This window comes from Erpetoichthys calabaricus, chromosome 1 (genome assembly GCF_900747795.2).
Source record: "Erpetoichthys calabaricus chromosome 1, fErpCal1.3, whole genome shotgun sequence".
In the NCBI taxonomy this organism is placed as follows: Eukaryota; Metazoa; Chordata; class Cladistia; order Polypteriformes; family Polypteridae; genus Erpetoichthys; species Erpetoichthys calabaricus.
Genome location: NC_041394.2, coordinates 38,319,109 through 38,334,185, shown reverse-complemented (window position 1 = coordinate 38,334,185; position 15,077 = coordinate 38,319,109).

The following is a 15,077-nucleotide window of genomic DNA, read 5'->3' as shown; positions in this document are numbered from 1 at the left end:
ATGGCTGTTCTATTTATATAGAGTAGACAAGAAGAGGCAGGATATCATGGAAGTGAAGTCATCAGGGGGCAGGATTTGTAGCCAGGAAGTGACCTTATTGGGAGGGTTCTTCAGCTGGTCTGCAGTGGGACAAAGGGAGGAAGCATCAGATGAAAGCACCAACACATGGTACTACTGAGTAGCGACATTATTTGAGCCTATAAACCGTCTCCCATGCACATGTGTGTGACTGTATATATATAGTCATGTTGTAGGTTTAATTTTAAATGGATAAATATTTTGCCCATCAATCTACATAATGACAAAGAGAAAATGTCTTCAAAAAAGGTCAGCAAATCTATTAAAAATTAAAACTGAAATAACTCATTCATATAAGTATTCAGACACTTAATTCACTACTTTGTAGAAGTAGTGAATTTTATGGTAATTTTTGACAGTAGTTGCAGCCTTAAGTTCTCGTGTGCAAGTCTCTACAAGCAGATCCCCTAAAGCTCCATTATATTGGATGGAAAGCTTCTGTAAACTGTCTTCTTCAGACCTCTCCACATTGTCTTGGCTTTATCAGTTGGGTTATTGTGGCGCTGAAGGGTTAACAATTGACCCAGTCTGAGGTCTCTGGAGCAGGTTTTCTTCAAGGGCCTCTCTGTATTTGGTGGCATTAATACTTCTGTCAGTTCTGACAAGTCTGACACTATGCTTCACAGTAGGGGTGATGTTAAGACAGGTGATGAGCAGTGCTTGATGTTCATCAGACATAGTGGTTGGAGTTCTGCCCAAGGAGTTCCATTTCTGTCTCATCATGCCAGAGTATCTTTATCCTCATACTCTCACAGACGTTTATATGCCATTTGGCAAACTCGAAGTTGGAGTTAGACGCTGTACTGTAAAAGCCCGATTGACAGAGCATATACACAAGTATGTATCTTTCTTAAATGATGTCTAGTCAATTCAGTTAGCCAATTAAATTCTAGACACCTCACCAGGATAATTAAAGTAAACAGGATATACCTGACCACAATTTGGAGCATCACAGAAAAGGGTCTGAATGCTTATATGAATGAAAGATTTTCAGTTTTTGATTTTCAGTGAATTTGCAAACCTTTCTGACATCATGTTTTCACTTTGTAATTATGGGTAATTGAGTGTAGATTGATGGGCAAATGTGGAAAATGTATCCATGCATCCACCCATCCATCCATACATACATACAGCGCATCTGGAAAGTATTCACAGCGCATCACTTTTTCCACATTTTGTTATGTTACAGCCTTATTCCAAAATTGATTAAATTCATTTTTTTCCTCAGAATTCTACACACAACACCCCATAATAACAACATGAAAAAAGTTTACTTGAGATTTTTGCAAATTTATTAAAAATAAAAACATTGAGAAAGCACATGTACATAAGTATTCACAGCCTTTGCCATGAAGATCAAAATTGAGCTCAGGTGCATCCTGTTTCCCCTGATCATCCTTGAGATGTTTCTGCAGCTTAATTGGAGTCCACCTTGTGGTAAATTCAGTTGACTGGACATGATTTGGAAAGGCACACACCTGTCTATATAAGGTCCCACAGTTGACAGTTCATGTCAGAACACAAACCAAGCATGAAGTCAAAGGAATTGTCTGTAGACCTCCGAGACAGGATTGTCTCGAGGCACAAATCTGGGGAAGATTGCAGAAAAATTTCTGCTGCTTTGAAGGTCCCAATGATCACAGTGGCCTCCATCATCCGTAAGTGGAAGAAGTTTGAAACCACCAGGACTCTTCCTAGAGCTGGCCGGCTATCTAAACTGAGCGATCGGGGGAGAAGGGCCTTAGTCAGGGAGGTGACCAAGAACCCAATGATCACTCTGTCAGAGCTCCAGAGGTCCTCTGTGAAGAGAGGAGAACCTTCCAGAAGGACAACCATCTCTGCAGTAATCCACCAATCAGGCCTGTATGGTAGAGTGGCCAGACAGAAGCCACTCCTTAGTAAAAGGCACATGGCAGCCCGCCTGGAGTTTGCCAAAAGGCACCTGAAGGACTCTCAGACCATGAGAAAGAAAATTCTCTGGTCTGATGAGACAAAGATTGAACTCTTTGGTGTGAATGCCAGGCGTCACGTTTGGAGGAAACCTGGCACCATCCCTACAGTGAAGCATGGTGGTGGCAGCATCATGCTGTGGGGATGTTTTTCAGCAGAAGGAACTGGGAGACTAGTCAGGATAAAGGGAAAGATGACTGCAGCAATGTATAGAGACATCCTGGATGAAAACCTGCTCCAGAGCGCTCTTGACCTCAGACTGGGGCGACGGTTCATCTTTCAGCAGGACAACGATCCTAAGCACACAGCCAAGATATCAAAGGAGTGGCTTCAGAACAACTCTGTGAATGTCCTTGAGTGGCCCAGCCAGAGCCCAGACTTGAATCCGATTGAACATCTCTGGAGAGATCTTAAAATGGCTGTGCACCGACGCTTCCCATCCAACCTGATGGAGCTTGAGAGGTGCTGCAAAGAGGAATGGGCAAAACTGGCCAAGGATAGGTGTGCCAATCTTGTGGCATCATATTCAAAAAGACTTGAGGCTGTAATTGCTGCCAAAGGTGCATCAACAAAGTATTGAGCAAAGGCTGTGAATACTTATGTACATGTGATTTCTCAGTTTTTTTATTTTTAATAAATTTGCAAAAACCTCAAGTAAACTTTTTTCATGTCGTCATTATGGGGTGTTGTGTGTAGAATTCTTAGAAAAAAAATTAATTTAATCAATTTTGGAATAAGGCTGTAACATAACAAAAGGTGGAAAAAGTGATGCGCTGTGAATACTTTCCGGATGCACTGTACATACAGTACATGCAAGAATGGATACATTAATCTTCTAAACCTGCTTCATCCTGGGTAGGGCTGCAGAGGTGCCGGGGTCTTTCCAGAAAGTTTAGGGAACAAGGCAAGAACAATCCGTGGACAGGGCACTAATCCATCACAGGGAACACACACAGACACACACACACATTGCCAATCCACTTCACCTGCATGCCTTTGGACTGTGGGAGGTAACTGGAGCACCCGGAGGAAAGCCATGCAGATACGTGGACATAAAATTTTCTGAATCCAGTGTATATTGAATATGTACACATAGATAGATAGATAGATAGATAGATAGATAGATAGATAGATAGATAGATAGATAGATAGATAGATAGATAGATATGTGTGTGTCTGCGTGCATGTGTGCAAGGAATGCTCTTGGGTCAGCTCCAAATGCAGAAGGTCCCCAAGACTCCTTGTAAGTACAGTAATATGGGATTTATTGAAAGACAAAGGTTTTTATACTAGATACAAGGGTGCAGGCTTACATAAAAAGTAAAACCACAACCACTACGTTAGGTAGGGGTTTGACTCCACAGTATACAATGTTTCATCACCTGCCTATCTATTATTGTCAAATGTTGTGCATGTAGGAATTTCATTGCAGAAGTATACATTCTGTACTGTGCACACATTACAATAAACCTAAACTTAAAATGGTTGGGATAAAGTAAAAAAGAAAAAAACCCCAAGAAGTCAGTCTGATACCTCCAACTTAGAATAAGTGGGGTTAATATTGCAGTCATCCTGTGTATGAAGGAAGTGTTAGAACAACATTCCTTTTCAATACATTTTCAATGGATTAAGTTCTTGAAACCCTGGAAGTTCTGTTCCATCTGAAGTCTGTTGCTTAGAAACTGAGAGACCATCAGCTGTGGAAAGTCTGCATTTTGCAGGTTGCCATGGAAATGTTAGAGAGAACCACCTACACAGGCACCATTAGCTCAGTCTGTGAAGTTTTTCAACAAATGTATAGCATGCCTTTTGCAAAAGATATTTAAAGCAAAAAGAAATTGTAAATGGTGCTCAGGCAGTTGGGGTAGCCCAATATGTATTATTATTTGTTTATTCATTAAATCTTCAATTTTTGTATATTTTAGCCTTCTACATATTATTCCAGGAATCAATTTAAACTATAGTTTCTTAGTTCATGGAGGGTATAACAAAAATATTACATTTAACATGCTGCAAATACTGTGAGACAGTAAAATACAGTTGTTCCCATAAGTTTACATATCCTGGCAGAATTTGTAAGATGTGTACCATACTTTAAAGAAAAGATGACTGATCAGACAAACAACATTTCAATTACTTTTAATGGAATCCAAATTAAACTATAAGGTATCACAGAACAGCACAACCATTGAACAAAATATCAAAATAATGAGATGGCCTCTATTCAAAAGTTTGCATACCCTTATTTCTTAATAGTGTGTATTGCATTAGTGACGGCATGCAGTCTTTTGTGATAGTTGTGGGTGAAGCCATTGATTTTCTCAGGTGGCAGAGCTGCCCACTTTTCTCAGCAAAAAACCTCCAGGTCACATAAATTCTTGGGATCCCTTACATGAAGTGCACGTTTGAGATCTTCCCAAAGTGACTCAGTGATACTGAAATCAGGAGACAGTGATAGCCACTCCAGCACCTTCACTTTTCTCTTCTGTAGCCACCGTAGGGTCAACTTGGCCTTGTGTTTTGGATCATTGTCATGTTGGAAGACTGATGAATGCAAATTGTCCTCCAATGTTTTCTGGTAACATGCTGCATTCATCTTGCCATTCATTCTCACTAAGCTACCTGTGCCGCTGCAGCTCACACACCACCAGAACATTACAGATCCACCTCTACGCTTCACAGTAGTGATGGTGTACTTTTCATTATGGGCCTTGTCTAGATGCTGTTTGGCATATTGTAAGTGGGTTGCTTTGTGGCATTGGCACAGTGAAGGGTTTTTTCTTGCAACTCAGCCATGTAGCCCATTTTGTTCAAGTACCTCCTTTTATGTATCTTAAAACAGGAACACCACCTGTTGGCAAAGGAGCGTCTATCTCAGCTGAAGTGGCTTGTGGGTTTTTCTTGGCCACTCAACAAATGATCCTGGCAGTTGTGGCTGAAATCTCGTTTGGTCTACCTGACCGTGGCCTGGTAACAACAGAGCCACTAACTTTCCACTTTTTTATCAGACTTTGAATACTACTGAGAGGCATTTTTACATGTCTAGATATATTTTTAAATCCTTTTACTGATTTATACAAGTCAACAATCTTTTCTCAAAGGTCCTTAGACAGTACTTTTCCTTTCCTTATGGCTTGGTATCCAGCAAAGTCAGTTCAGCTGTGCATGAATTTAAATTGACTATTTATACACAGACACTGATTGCAATCAAAGAGGTTACAGATGTGGACACTCTCCCTTAATTACTCTTAATTTGAACCTGTGAGTGTCAACTTGTGTGTATATTATCAGCCCCAACATTCAAGGGTATGTAAACTTTTGATTAGGCTCATCAGTTATCTTTATGATTTAAAAAGGGAACACACAATTATGTGATAATAAATTTCTTCACCTGAGTATACACACTAATTAAAAGGAAAGCTTACTGCACGATTACTTATATTTTCCAAACAATGGCCAATATTTCACAAATTATGCCAGAGTTTGTAAGTTTATGAATACAACTGTAAATACATTTCAATCATTCAACAGGCGACAATAAAAAATGTGGAGTCTAAACTTCAATCTGACAGACACACATGCATATATACAGTGTATCCGGAAAGTATTCACAGCGCATCACTTTTTCCACATTACAGCCTTATTCCAAAATGGATTAAATTGATTTTTTTCCTCAGAATTCTACACACAACACCCCATAATGACAAAGTGAAAAAAGTTTACTTGAGATTTTTGCAAATTTATTAAAAATAAAAAAACTGAGAAAGCACATGTACATTAGTATTCACAGCCATTGCCATGAAGCTCAAAATTGAGCTCAGGTGCCTCCTGTTTCCCCTGATCATCCTTGAGATGTTTCTGCAGCTTAATTGGAGTCCACCTGTGGTAAATTCAGTTGATTGGACATGATTTGGAAAGGCACACACCTGTCTATATAAGGTCCCACAGTTGACAGTTCATGTCAGAGCACAAACCAAGCATGAAGTCAAAGGAATTGTCTGTACACCTCTGAGACAGGATTGTCTCGAGGCACAAATCTGGGGAAGGATACAGAAAAATTTCTGCTGCTTTGAAGGTCCCAATGAGCACAGTGGCCTCCATCATCCATAAGTGGAAGAGGTTCGAAACCACCAGGACTCTTTCTAGAGCTGTCCAGCCATCTAAACTGAGCGATCGGGGGAGAAGGGCCTTAGTCAGGGAGGTGACCAAGAACCCGATGGTCACTCTGTCAGAGCTCCAGAGGTCCTCTGTGGAGAGAGGAGAACCTTCCAGAAGGACAACCATCTCTGCAGCAATCCACCAATCAGGCCTGTATGCTAGAGTGGCCAGACGGAAGCCACTCCTTAGTAAAAGGCACATGGCAGCCCACCTGGAGATTGCCAAAAGGCACCTGAAGGACTCTCAGACCATGAGAAAGAAAATTCTCTGGTCTGATGAGACAAAGATTGAACTCTTTGGTGTGAATGCCAGGCGTCACGTTTGGAGGAAACCAGGCACCGCTCATCACCAGGCCAATACCATCCCTACAGTGAAGCATGGTGGTGGCAGCATCATGCTGTGGGGATGTTTTCCAGCGGCAGGAACTGGGAGACTAGTCAGGATAAAAGGAAAGATGACTGCAGCAAAGTACAGAGACATCCTGGATGAAAACCTGCTCCAGAGCGCTCTTGACCTCAGATGGGGGCGACGGTTCATCTTTCAGCAGGACAACGATCCTAAGCACACAGCCAAGATATCAAAGGAGTGGCTTCAGGACAGCTCTGTGAATGTCCTTGAGTGGCCCAGCCAGAGCCCAGACTTGAATCCGATTGAACATCTCTGGAGAGATCTTAAAATGGCTGTGCACCGACGCTTCCCATCCAACCTGATGGAGCTTGAGAGGTGCTGCAAAGAGGAATGGGCGAAACTGGCCAAGGATAGGTGTGCCAATCTTGTGGCATCATATTCAAAAAGACTTGAGGCTGTAATTGCTGCCAAAGGTGCATCAAAAAAGTATTGAGCAAAGGCTGTGAATACTTATGTACATGGAATTTCTCTGTTTTTTTATTTTTAATAAATTTGCAAAAACCTCAAGTAAACTTTTTCATGTTGTCATTATCAAGTTCAAGTTCAAGTTCAAGTAGGCTTTATTGTCACTTCAACCATATACAGTTAGTACACAGTGAAACGAAACAACGTTCCCCCAGGACCAAGGTGCTACATGCAACATAAATTTACAACATAAATTAACAGAAAAAACTAAACTAGCTAACTAAGAGGCCTAGTTAGCTGGCTAGCAGAGACAAGACAGATTGACCTAACATAAATTACCTAACATGAATTACCTAACATGAATTACAGCATAAATCAACAAAAACTAACTATCTATCTAAGGAAGACTTTTTTAACCAGACAGCAGACAACAAAGTGCACGTGCAATGTGCAAACAAAAGCAACAAGTGACAGTGCGACAAAAAACACAAACGTAACATAGTAATATGGTGTTGTGGTGATGAGTTGAGGTAGTGGAGAAACAGTAAACATTCTTAGTTTAGCAGCAAAAAAAAAAAATTAGGAAGTAAAGAAGTTAGTGCAAAAAGTAAACCAGTAATGGATATTGTGCAAAAAAGGAAAGAAAATTATGGGGTGTTGTGTGTAGAATTCTGAGGAAAAAAATGAATTTAATCCATTTTGGAATAAGGCTGTAACATAACAAAATGTGGAAAAAGTGATGCGCTGTGAATACTTTCCGGATGCACTGTATACAGTATATATGGTAGCATTTGTAGGCAGCATAGGATGGTGGTCTATAGGATGAAGATGGATATGATAAAGAGGAGGAGAGTGAGGGCAGAGCCAAGGATCAAATGATGGAAGTTGAAAAGGGTAGACTGTAATGTTGAATTCAGGGAGGAGGTAAGACAGGCACTGGGTGGCAGTGAAGAGTTACCAGACAGCTGGGCAACTACAACAGAAGTAGTAAGGGTGACAGCAAGAAGGGTGCTTGGCGTGACATCTGGACAGAGGAAGGAGGACAAGAAAACCTGGTGCTGGAATGGGGAAGTACAGGAGAGTATACAGAGGAAGAAGTTGACAGAGAAGAAGTGGGATAGTCAGAAAGATGTAGAAAGTAGATGGGAGTACAAGGAGATAAGGTGTAAGATTAAGAGAGAGGTGGCATAGGCTAATGAATGAGTTGTATGAGAGGCTGACACTAAGGAGGGAGAAAAGGACCTGTACCGATTTGCTAAGCAGAGTGACTGAGCTGGGAAAGATGTGCAGCAGGTTAGGATAAAGGATAAAGATGGAAACATACTCACAAGCAAGGAGGGTGTGTAGAGCAGATGGAAAGAGTACTTTGAGAGGCTAATGAATAAAGATAATGAGAGAAAGAGAAGGTTGGATGATGTGGCGATAGTGAATCAGGAAGTGCAACGGAAGGAAGAAGTATGGACAGCTATGAAGAGGATGAAAAATGGAAAGGCCACTGGTCCAGATGACATAAATGTGGAAGCATGGAGGTGTTCAGGAGAGATGGTACTGGAGTTTTAACCAGATTGTTTAATGGAATCTTGGAAAGTGAGAGGATGCCTGAGGAGTGGAGAAGAAGTGTACTGGTATCGATTTTTAAAAATAAGGGGGTTGTACAGAGCTGTAGTAACCACAGGGGGACAAAACTGATGAGCCACAGCATGAAGTTATGGGAAAGAGTAGTGGAAGCTAGATTAAGAAAGGAGGTGATAATTAGTGAACAGCAGTATGGCTTCATACCAACATACAGCACCACAGATGCGATGTTTGCTCTGAGGGTGTTGATGGATAAGTATAGAGAAGGCCAGAAGGATTTGTATTGTGTCTTTGTGGACTTAGAGAAAGCATATCACAGGGTGCCTAGAGAGGAGTATTGTATGAGGAAGTCGGGACTGACAGAGAAGTATGTAAGAGTGGTACAGAATACGTACAAATAACGTGTGACTGTGGTGAGGTCTGTGGTAGGAGTGATGAATGCATTTAACACAGAGGTGGGATTACATCAGGAATCGGCTCTGAGCCCTTTCTTATTTGCAGTGGTGATGAACACATTAACAGATGAGATTAGACAGGAGTCCCCGTGGACTATAATGTTTGCTGATGACATTGTGATCTGTAGTGAGAGTAGGTAGAAGGTTGAGGAGACCCTGGAGAGGTGGAGATATGCTCTAGAGAAGAGAGGAATGAAGGTCAGTAGGAACAAGACAGAATACATATGTCTGAATGAGTGGGAGGTCAGTGGAATGGTGAGGATGCAGGGAGTAGAGTTGGCGAAGGTGGATGATTTTAAATACCTGGGACAGCCTCAACAGTACAGAGTAATGGGGATTGTGGAAGAGAGGTGAAAAAGAGAGTGCAGGCTGGGTGGAGTAGGTGGAGAAGAGTGTCAGGAGTAATTTGTGACAGATGGGTACCAGCAAGAGTGAAGCGGAAGATCTACAGGACGGCAGTGAGACCAGCTTTGTTATACGGGTTGGAGATGTTGGCACAACATGGTCCTTGAAGGACCGCTGGTCATTGATCACCACCCCAAGGTTGCAGACTTGGCAGGTATTAGTGATAATGGGCTAGGCAGGCGAGATTAGACAGGAGTCCCCATGGACTCTAATGTTTGCTGATGACACTGTGATCTGTAGCGATAGTAGGGAGTAGGTTGAGGAGACCCTGGAGAGGTGGAGATATGCTCTAGAGAAGAGAGGAATGAAGGTCAGTAGGAACAAGACAGAATACATGTGTCTGAATGAGTGGGAGGTCAGTGGAATGGTGAGGATGCAGGGAGTAGAGTTGGCGAAGGTGGATGATTTTAAATACCTGGGACAGCCTCAACAGTACAGAGTAATGGGGATTGTGGAAGAGAGGTGAAAAAGAGAGTGCAGGCTGGGTGGAGTGGGTGGAGAAGGGTGTCAGGAGTAATTTATGACAGACGGATATCAGCAAGAGTGAAAGGGAAGGGCTACAGGACGGCAGTGAGACCAGCTTTGTTACACGGGTTGGAGATGTTGGCACTGACCTAAAACCAGGAGACAAAGCTGGAGGTGGCAGACATAAATATGTTAAGACTTGCACTGTGATGAGGATGGACAGGGTTAGAAGTGAGTACATTAGAGGGTCAGCTCAGGTTGGACGGTTTGGAGACAAAGTCAGAGAGGCAAATTGCGTTGGTTTGGACATGCGCAGAGGAGAGATGCTGGGTATATTGAGAGAAGGATGCTAAGGATAGACCTACCAGGCAAGAGAAAAAGAGGAAGGCCTAAGAGAAGGTTTATGGAAATAGGTGAGAATGGACATGCAGGTGATGGGTGAAATGGGAGAAGGTGCATAGGATAGGAAGGTATGGAAAAAGATTATCTGCTGTGGCAATCCCTAACGGGAGTGGCTGAAAGAGGAAGAAGAAGAAGGTATATAGAGGAAGGACCCTAATATAACGAGAATTTTTTTCTGGAGGCTGGAGGGTCGTTAGCTCTGACATTTGCCGCTGGGTGCGGGTACTAGACTGCCCTCAGCATTATTTGGCCAAGTGGCATCCTTGAAGTGCTGAAGCGATTGTGTGATGCAGTGCGGAGAAAACGACTTGAATTGTGGCGATCAGGCAAGTGGCTTCTGCATCATGACAATGCTCCCACCCACACAGCATTGAGTGTGCGGCAGTGTCTCACGAAAAAAATAGGATGACAACAGTTTCCCAACCCCTCCCCCAGCACCCCATTCCCCTCCCCCCCCAGGACCTTGCACCCTGCGATTTTTTCTTACAGTGCATCCGGAAAGTATTCACAGCGCATCACTTTTTCCACATTTTGTTATGTTACAGCCTTATTCCAAAATGGATTAAATTCATTTTTTTCCTCAGAATTCTACACACAACAACCTATAATGACAACATGAAAAAAGTTTACTTGAGGTTTTTGCAAATTTATTAAAAATAAAAAAATTGAGAACGCACACATACATACAGTAAGTATTCACAGCCTTTGCCGTGAAGCTCGAAATTGAGCTCAGGTGCATCCTGTTTCCCCTGATCATCCTTGAGATGTTTCTGCCGCTTAATTGGAGTCCACCTGTGGTAAATTCAGTTGACTGGACATGATTTGGAAAGGCACACAGCTGTCTATATAAGGTCCCACAGTTGACACTTCATGTCAGAGCACAAACCAAGCATGAAGTCAAAGGAATTGTCTGTAGACCTCCGAGACAGGATTGTCTCGAGGCACATATCTGGGGAAGGTTACAGAAAAATTTCTGCTGCTTTGAAGGTCCCAATGAGCACAGTGGCCTCCATCATCTGTAAGTGGAAGAAGTTCGAAACCACCAGGACTCTTCCTAGAGCTGGCCGGCCATCTAAACTGAGCGATCGGGGGAGAAGGGCCTTAGTCAGGGAGGTGACCAAGAACCCGATGGTCACTCTGTTAGAGCTCCAGAGGTCCTCTGTGGAGAGAGGAGAACCTTCTAGAAGGACAACCATCTCTGCAGCAATCCACCAATCAGGTCTGTATGGTAAAGTGGCCAGACGGAAGCCACTCCTTAGTAAAAGGCACATGGCAGCCCGCCTGGAGTTTGCCAAAAGGCACCTGAAGGACTCTCAGAGCATGAGAAAGAAAATTCTCTGCTCTGATGAGACAAAGAATGAACTCTTTGGTGTGAATGCCAGGAGTCACATTTGGAGGAAACCTGGCACCATCCCTACAGTGAAGCATGGTGGTGGCAGCATCATGCTGTGGGGATGTTGTTCAGCGGCAGGAACTGGGAGACTAGTCAGGATAAAGGGAAAGATGACTACAGCAATGTACAGAGACATCCTGGATGAAAACCTGCTCCAGAGTGCTCTTGACCTCAGACTGGGGCGACGGTTCATCTTTCAGCAGGACAACGACCCTAAGCACACAGCCAAGATATCAAAGGAGTGGCTTCAGGACAACTCTGTGAATGTCCTTGAGTGGCCCAGCCAGAGCCCAGACTTGAATCCGATTGAACATCTCTGGAGAGATCTTAAAATGGCTGTGCACCGACGCTTCCCATCCAACATGATGGAGCTTGAGAGGTGCTGCAAAGAGGAATGTGCGAAACTGGCCAAGGATAGGTGTGCCAAGCTTGTGGCATCATATTCAAAAAGACTTGAGGCTGTAATTGCTGCCAAAGGTGCATCGACAAAGTATTGAGCAAAGGCTGTGAATACTTATGTACATGTGATTTCTCAGTTTTTTTATTTTTAATAAATTTGCAAAAACCTCAAGTAAACTTTTTTCATGTTGTCATTATGGGGTGTTGTGTGCAGAATTCTAAGGAAAAAAACAAATTTAATCCATTTTGGAATAAGGCTGTAACATAACAAAATGTGGAAAAAGTCATGCGCTGTGAAAACTTTCCGGATGCGCTGTATTTCCAAGAATGAAGAGGGACCTTAAAGGAAAGCGTTTTCAGGATGTAGAGGAGGTCAAGAAGCAAACAACGGAGACACTGAAGGATATCTCTTTGCAAAAGTTTTAGCATAGTTTTGAACAATGGGAAAAGCGGTGGGACAAGTGTATTGCATCTCAGGAGGTGCATTTTGAGGGTGATTACATTTTGGAAATGTTCTATACGATTTAAAAAAAAAATTCTTGTTATTTTTGGGTACTCCCTTGTGTGTGTGTGTGTGTGTGTGATACCGGTCAAGAGAGGTTCAGACAGACGAGGAATCTGAGGAAAAATTATATATATTTGAGTGTGATTAATATCATGATGAGCTTTATAATATTGTCAAGAAACAGCTCTCCACAAAAATCAAATCAGCGACATTAAGATGTTTGCCTGTGTCACACAGGGGATTAGGGGACAACTAAAGGGCTTGAATAAACGTAATTCCACGCTTGACCAGGGGGCGGCGAAGTGCACTGATTCTCTCAATTCCTTGCAGACCGGTTCCAGCCCTGATGACATCACTTCCTCTACTTGCATTTAAAAGCCGCCATCTTAAGGCAGCAGTCAGTTCTGTTTAGGACTCAGTCATGTGAACATGTCTGTTCTATTTAAACAACTGTGCAGCCAGGAAATATTATGTGGGTGGCTGCCCCAAACCTTTCCAATGACTCTTTGTCATTCTTGTGACACCTGTTATAAAGTTATTAGCCCCGTTACCCGATGAAGACAGGTAATAGAATACATTAAAAAAAATATTTGATATCTTTTACCCTATGTGTATCTTCAGTGCTTTTCCTCAGATTCCTTGTCTGTCTGAACCTCTCTTGACCGGTGCCCTCTCTAGCACATTCCCATAGAGCCCGCTTCACAGATTTTGTCATTTTGAGGTACCTTGCTCACCTCCTGGTGACTTTTATACCTCCAGTCTAAGAAAGTGACTCTCAGCATGCCTCCTATGCCTTTATGTCTCCTCGTGTGTCTCACGCTCACACTTTCTCTTTTGAATGCGTCAGCAAAGCCCAACTGACCAATCAGATTGCTCTGAGGGACTGGACACACACACATAGGCCTTAGTGTTTTATTATATAGTGGATAGGTATCTTTACTGATTTTTTTTAAATAATACAAAAAGTTCAATTATTATATAGTGGATAGATATCTTTACCAATTTATTTTTAAATAATACAATAAAACACTACATCATAGTGTATTGCTTACATTACTTACACATAATATAATTTTATGTCCCCATTATATTTCCAATAATTTTATTTCCACATTTCTCTCCAAATAACATACTAGAAAATTAAACGTAAACCCTAAGGTGTAAGGCTGGTCACCTGCAGATAGGGGACATCACAAAGCCAAAGGAGCATCTTTGTGTAGCGTAGAAGGCACCGAATAGAAATGCCTTGCAGTCTGGGCAGAGTGTCAAAGTGCTTAAATTAGAATAGAATCAGATCCAGTAGCTTGAAGTCTCCCACACCATTTTTGCTTTGGGTGTTTTGAATATTAAGCCACATGTCGCGGCCTCACTCTGGAATCTCCTGCTATGTTTATATTTGGCATGGCCTGCTACTGCTGCATCTGTATGACACAGCAGGGATTAGTCCTGTAACCTGGATAAGGTTCTCGTACTTTTAAATCACCAGGAATTTACTTTATCTGTACTCATCAGAAACTATTTTGATTGAGAAGAAAAGGAGATTAAAAGCTTGGCATCTTCACCTAAAAATGAAGATCTCTAGCTGGCATTTGTTCTCTTTTCCAGTATGACGTTAAAATAGGAAAGCCCTCAGAAAATTCACCCTTTTGTAGCAACAGAAAGGGGAAAAAAAGGTCGAAAGTTCTCTTATTTGCTTTGTAAGATTTGTTATGGTGTTCAGGCGCTATATGAATAGAATTTAACTGGAGCAGTTTGCTCAGGAATAGTGGGCCAAACTACCTGTGGACGGGTGCACAAGTCTCACTGAGAGCTCCAGGAATCACTTGCTTGCACTGATTGCCTCTAAAGGTTGTGAAAGAAAATATTAGGTTAAGGGTCCCAACATTTTTGTCCTTTCCATTTTCATTTGTGTTATTATTTGAAACATTCTGTTAAATCAAAACTCGAAGGCACTTTGATTTTGGTTAAATACAGAATAAATAATAATGGGTACCAATTACTTTTGTCACTTTCAGGCTATTTCAGATGCAATTTGGGATTGTTCTTTTTTCATTTGTCCACATCTGTAATTTGTCTCAAAGACAAATGTAGCTTTTCACAGGAAATCAAGAGATATAAAATCTACTAGCTATGTTACCTGTTGAAGACAGGTAACAGAAAAAAAGTAAAATATTTCATACATTTTGCCTTCTGTGTACCATCAGTGTTTGTCCTATGCCTTTCTTCGATATCCTTGTTTATCTCAAGCTGTCTTGACCAGTGATTCCTATAAAACCTGCTTCTCAAATTCTGCCATTTCAAGGTGCATTCCTCAGCTCCTGTCCACTGTCCACTCTTTGACTACCAGCAATGGCAAATGGGGCCCATTATCTGCTGTGAAAACATCATTTGTATTTTTCTGAATACTTCTTGTGATTGATGGGAACTGTCATTGTTCTTCCTATTCCATTCCTTGGTATCCTTGTGTTTGTCAACCTGC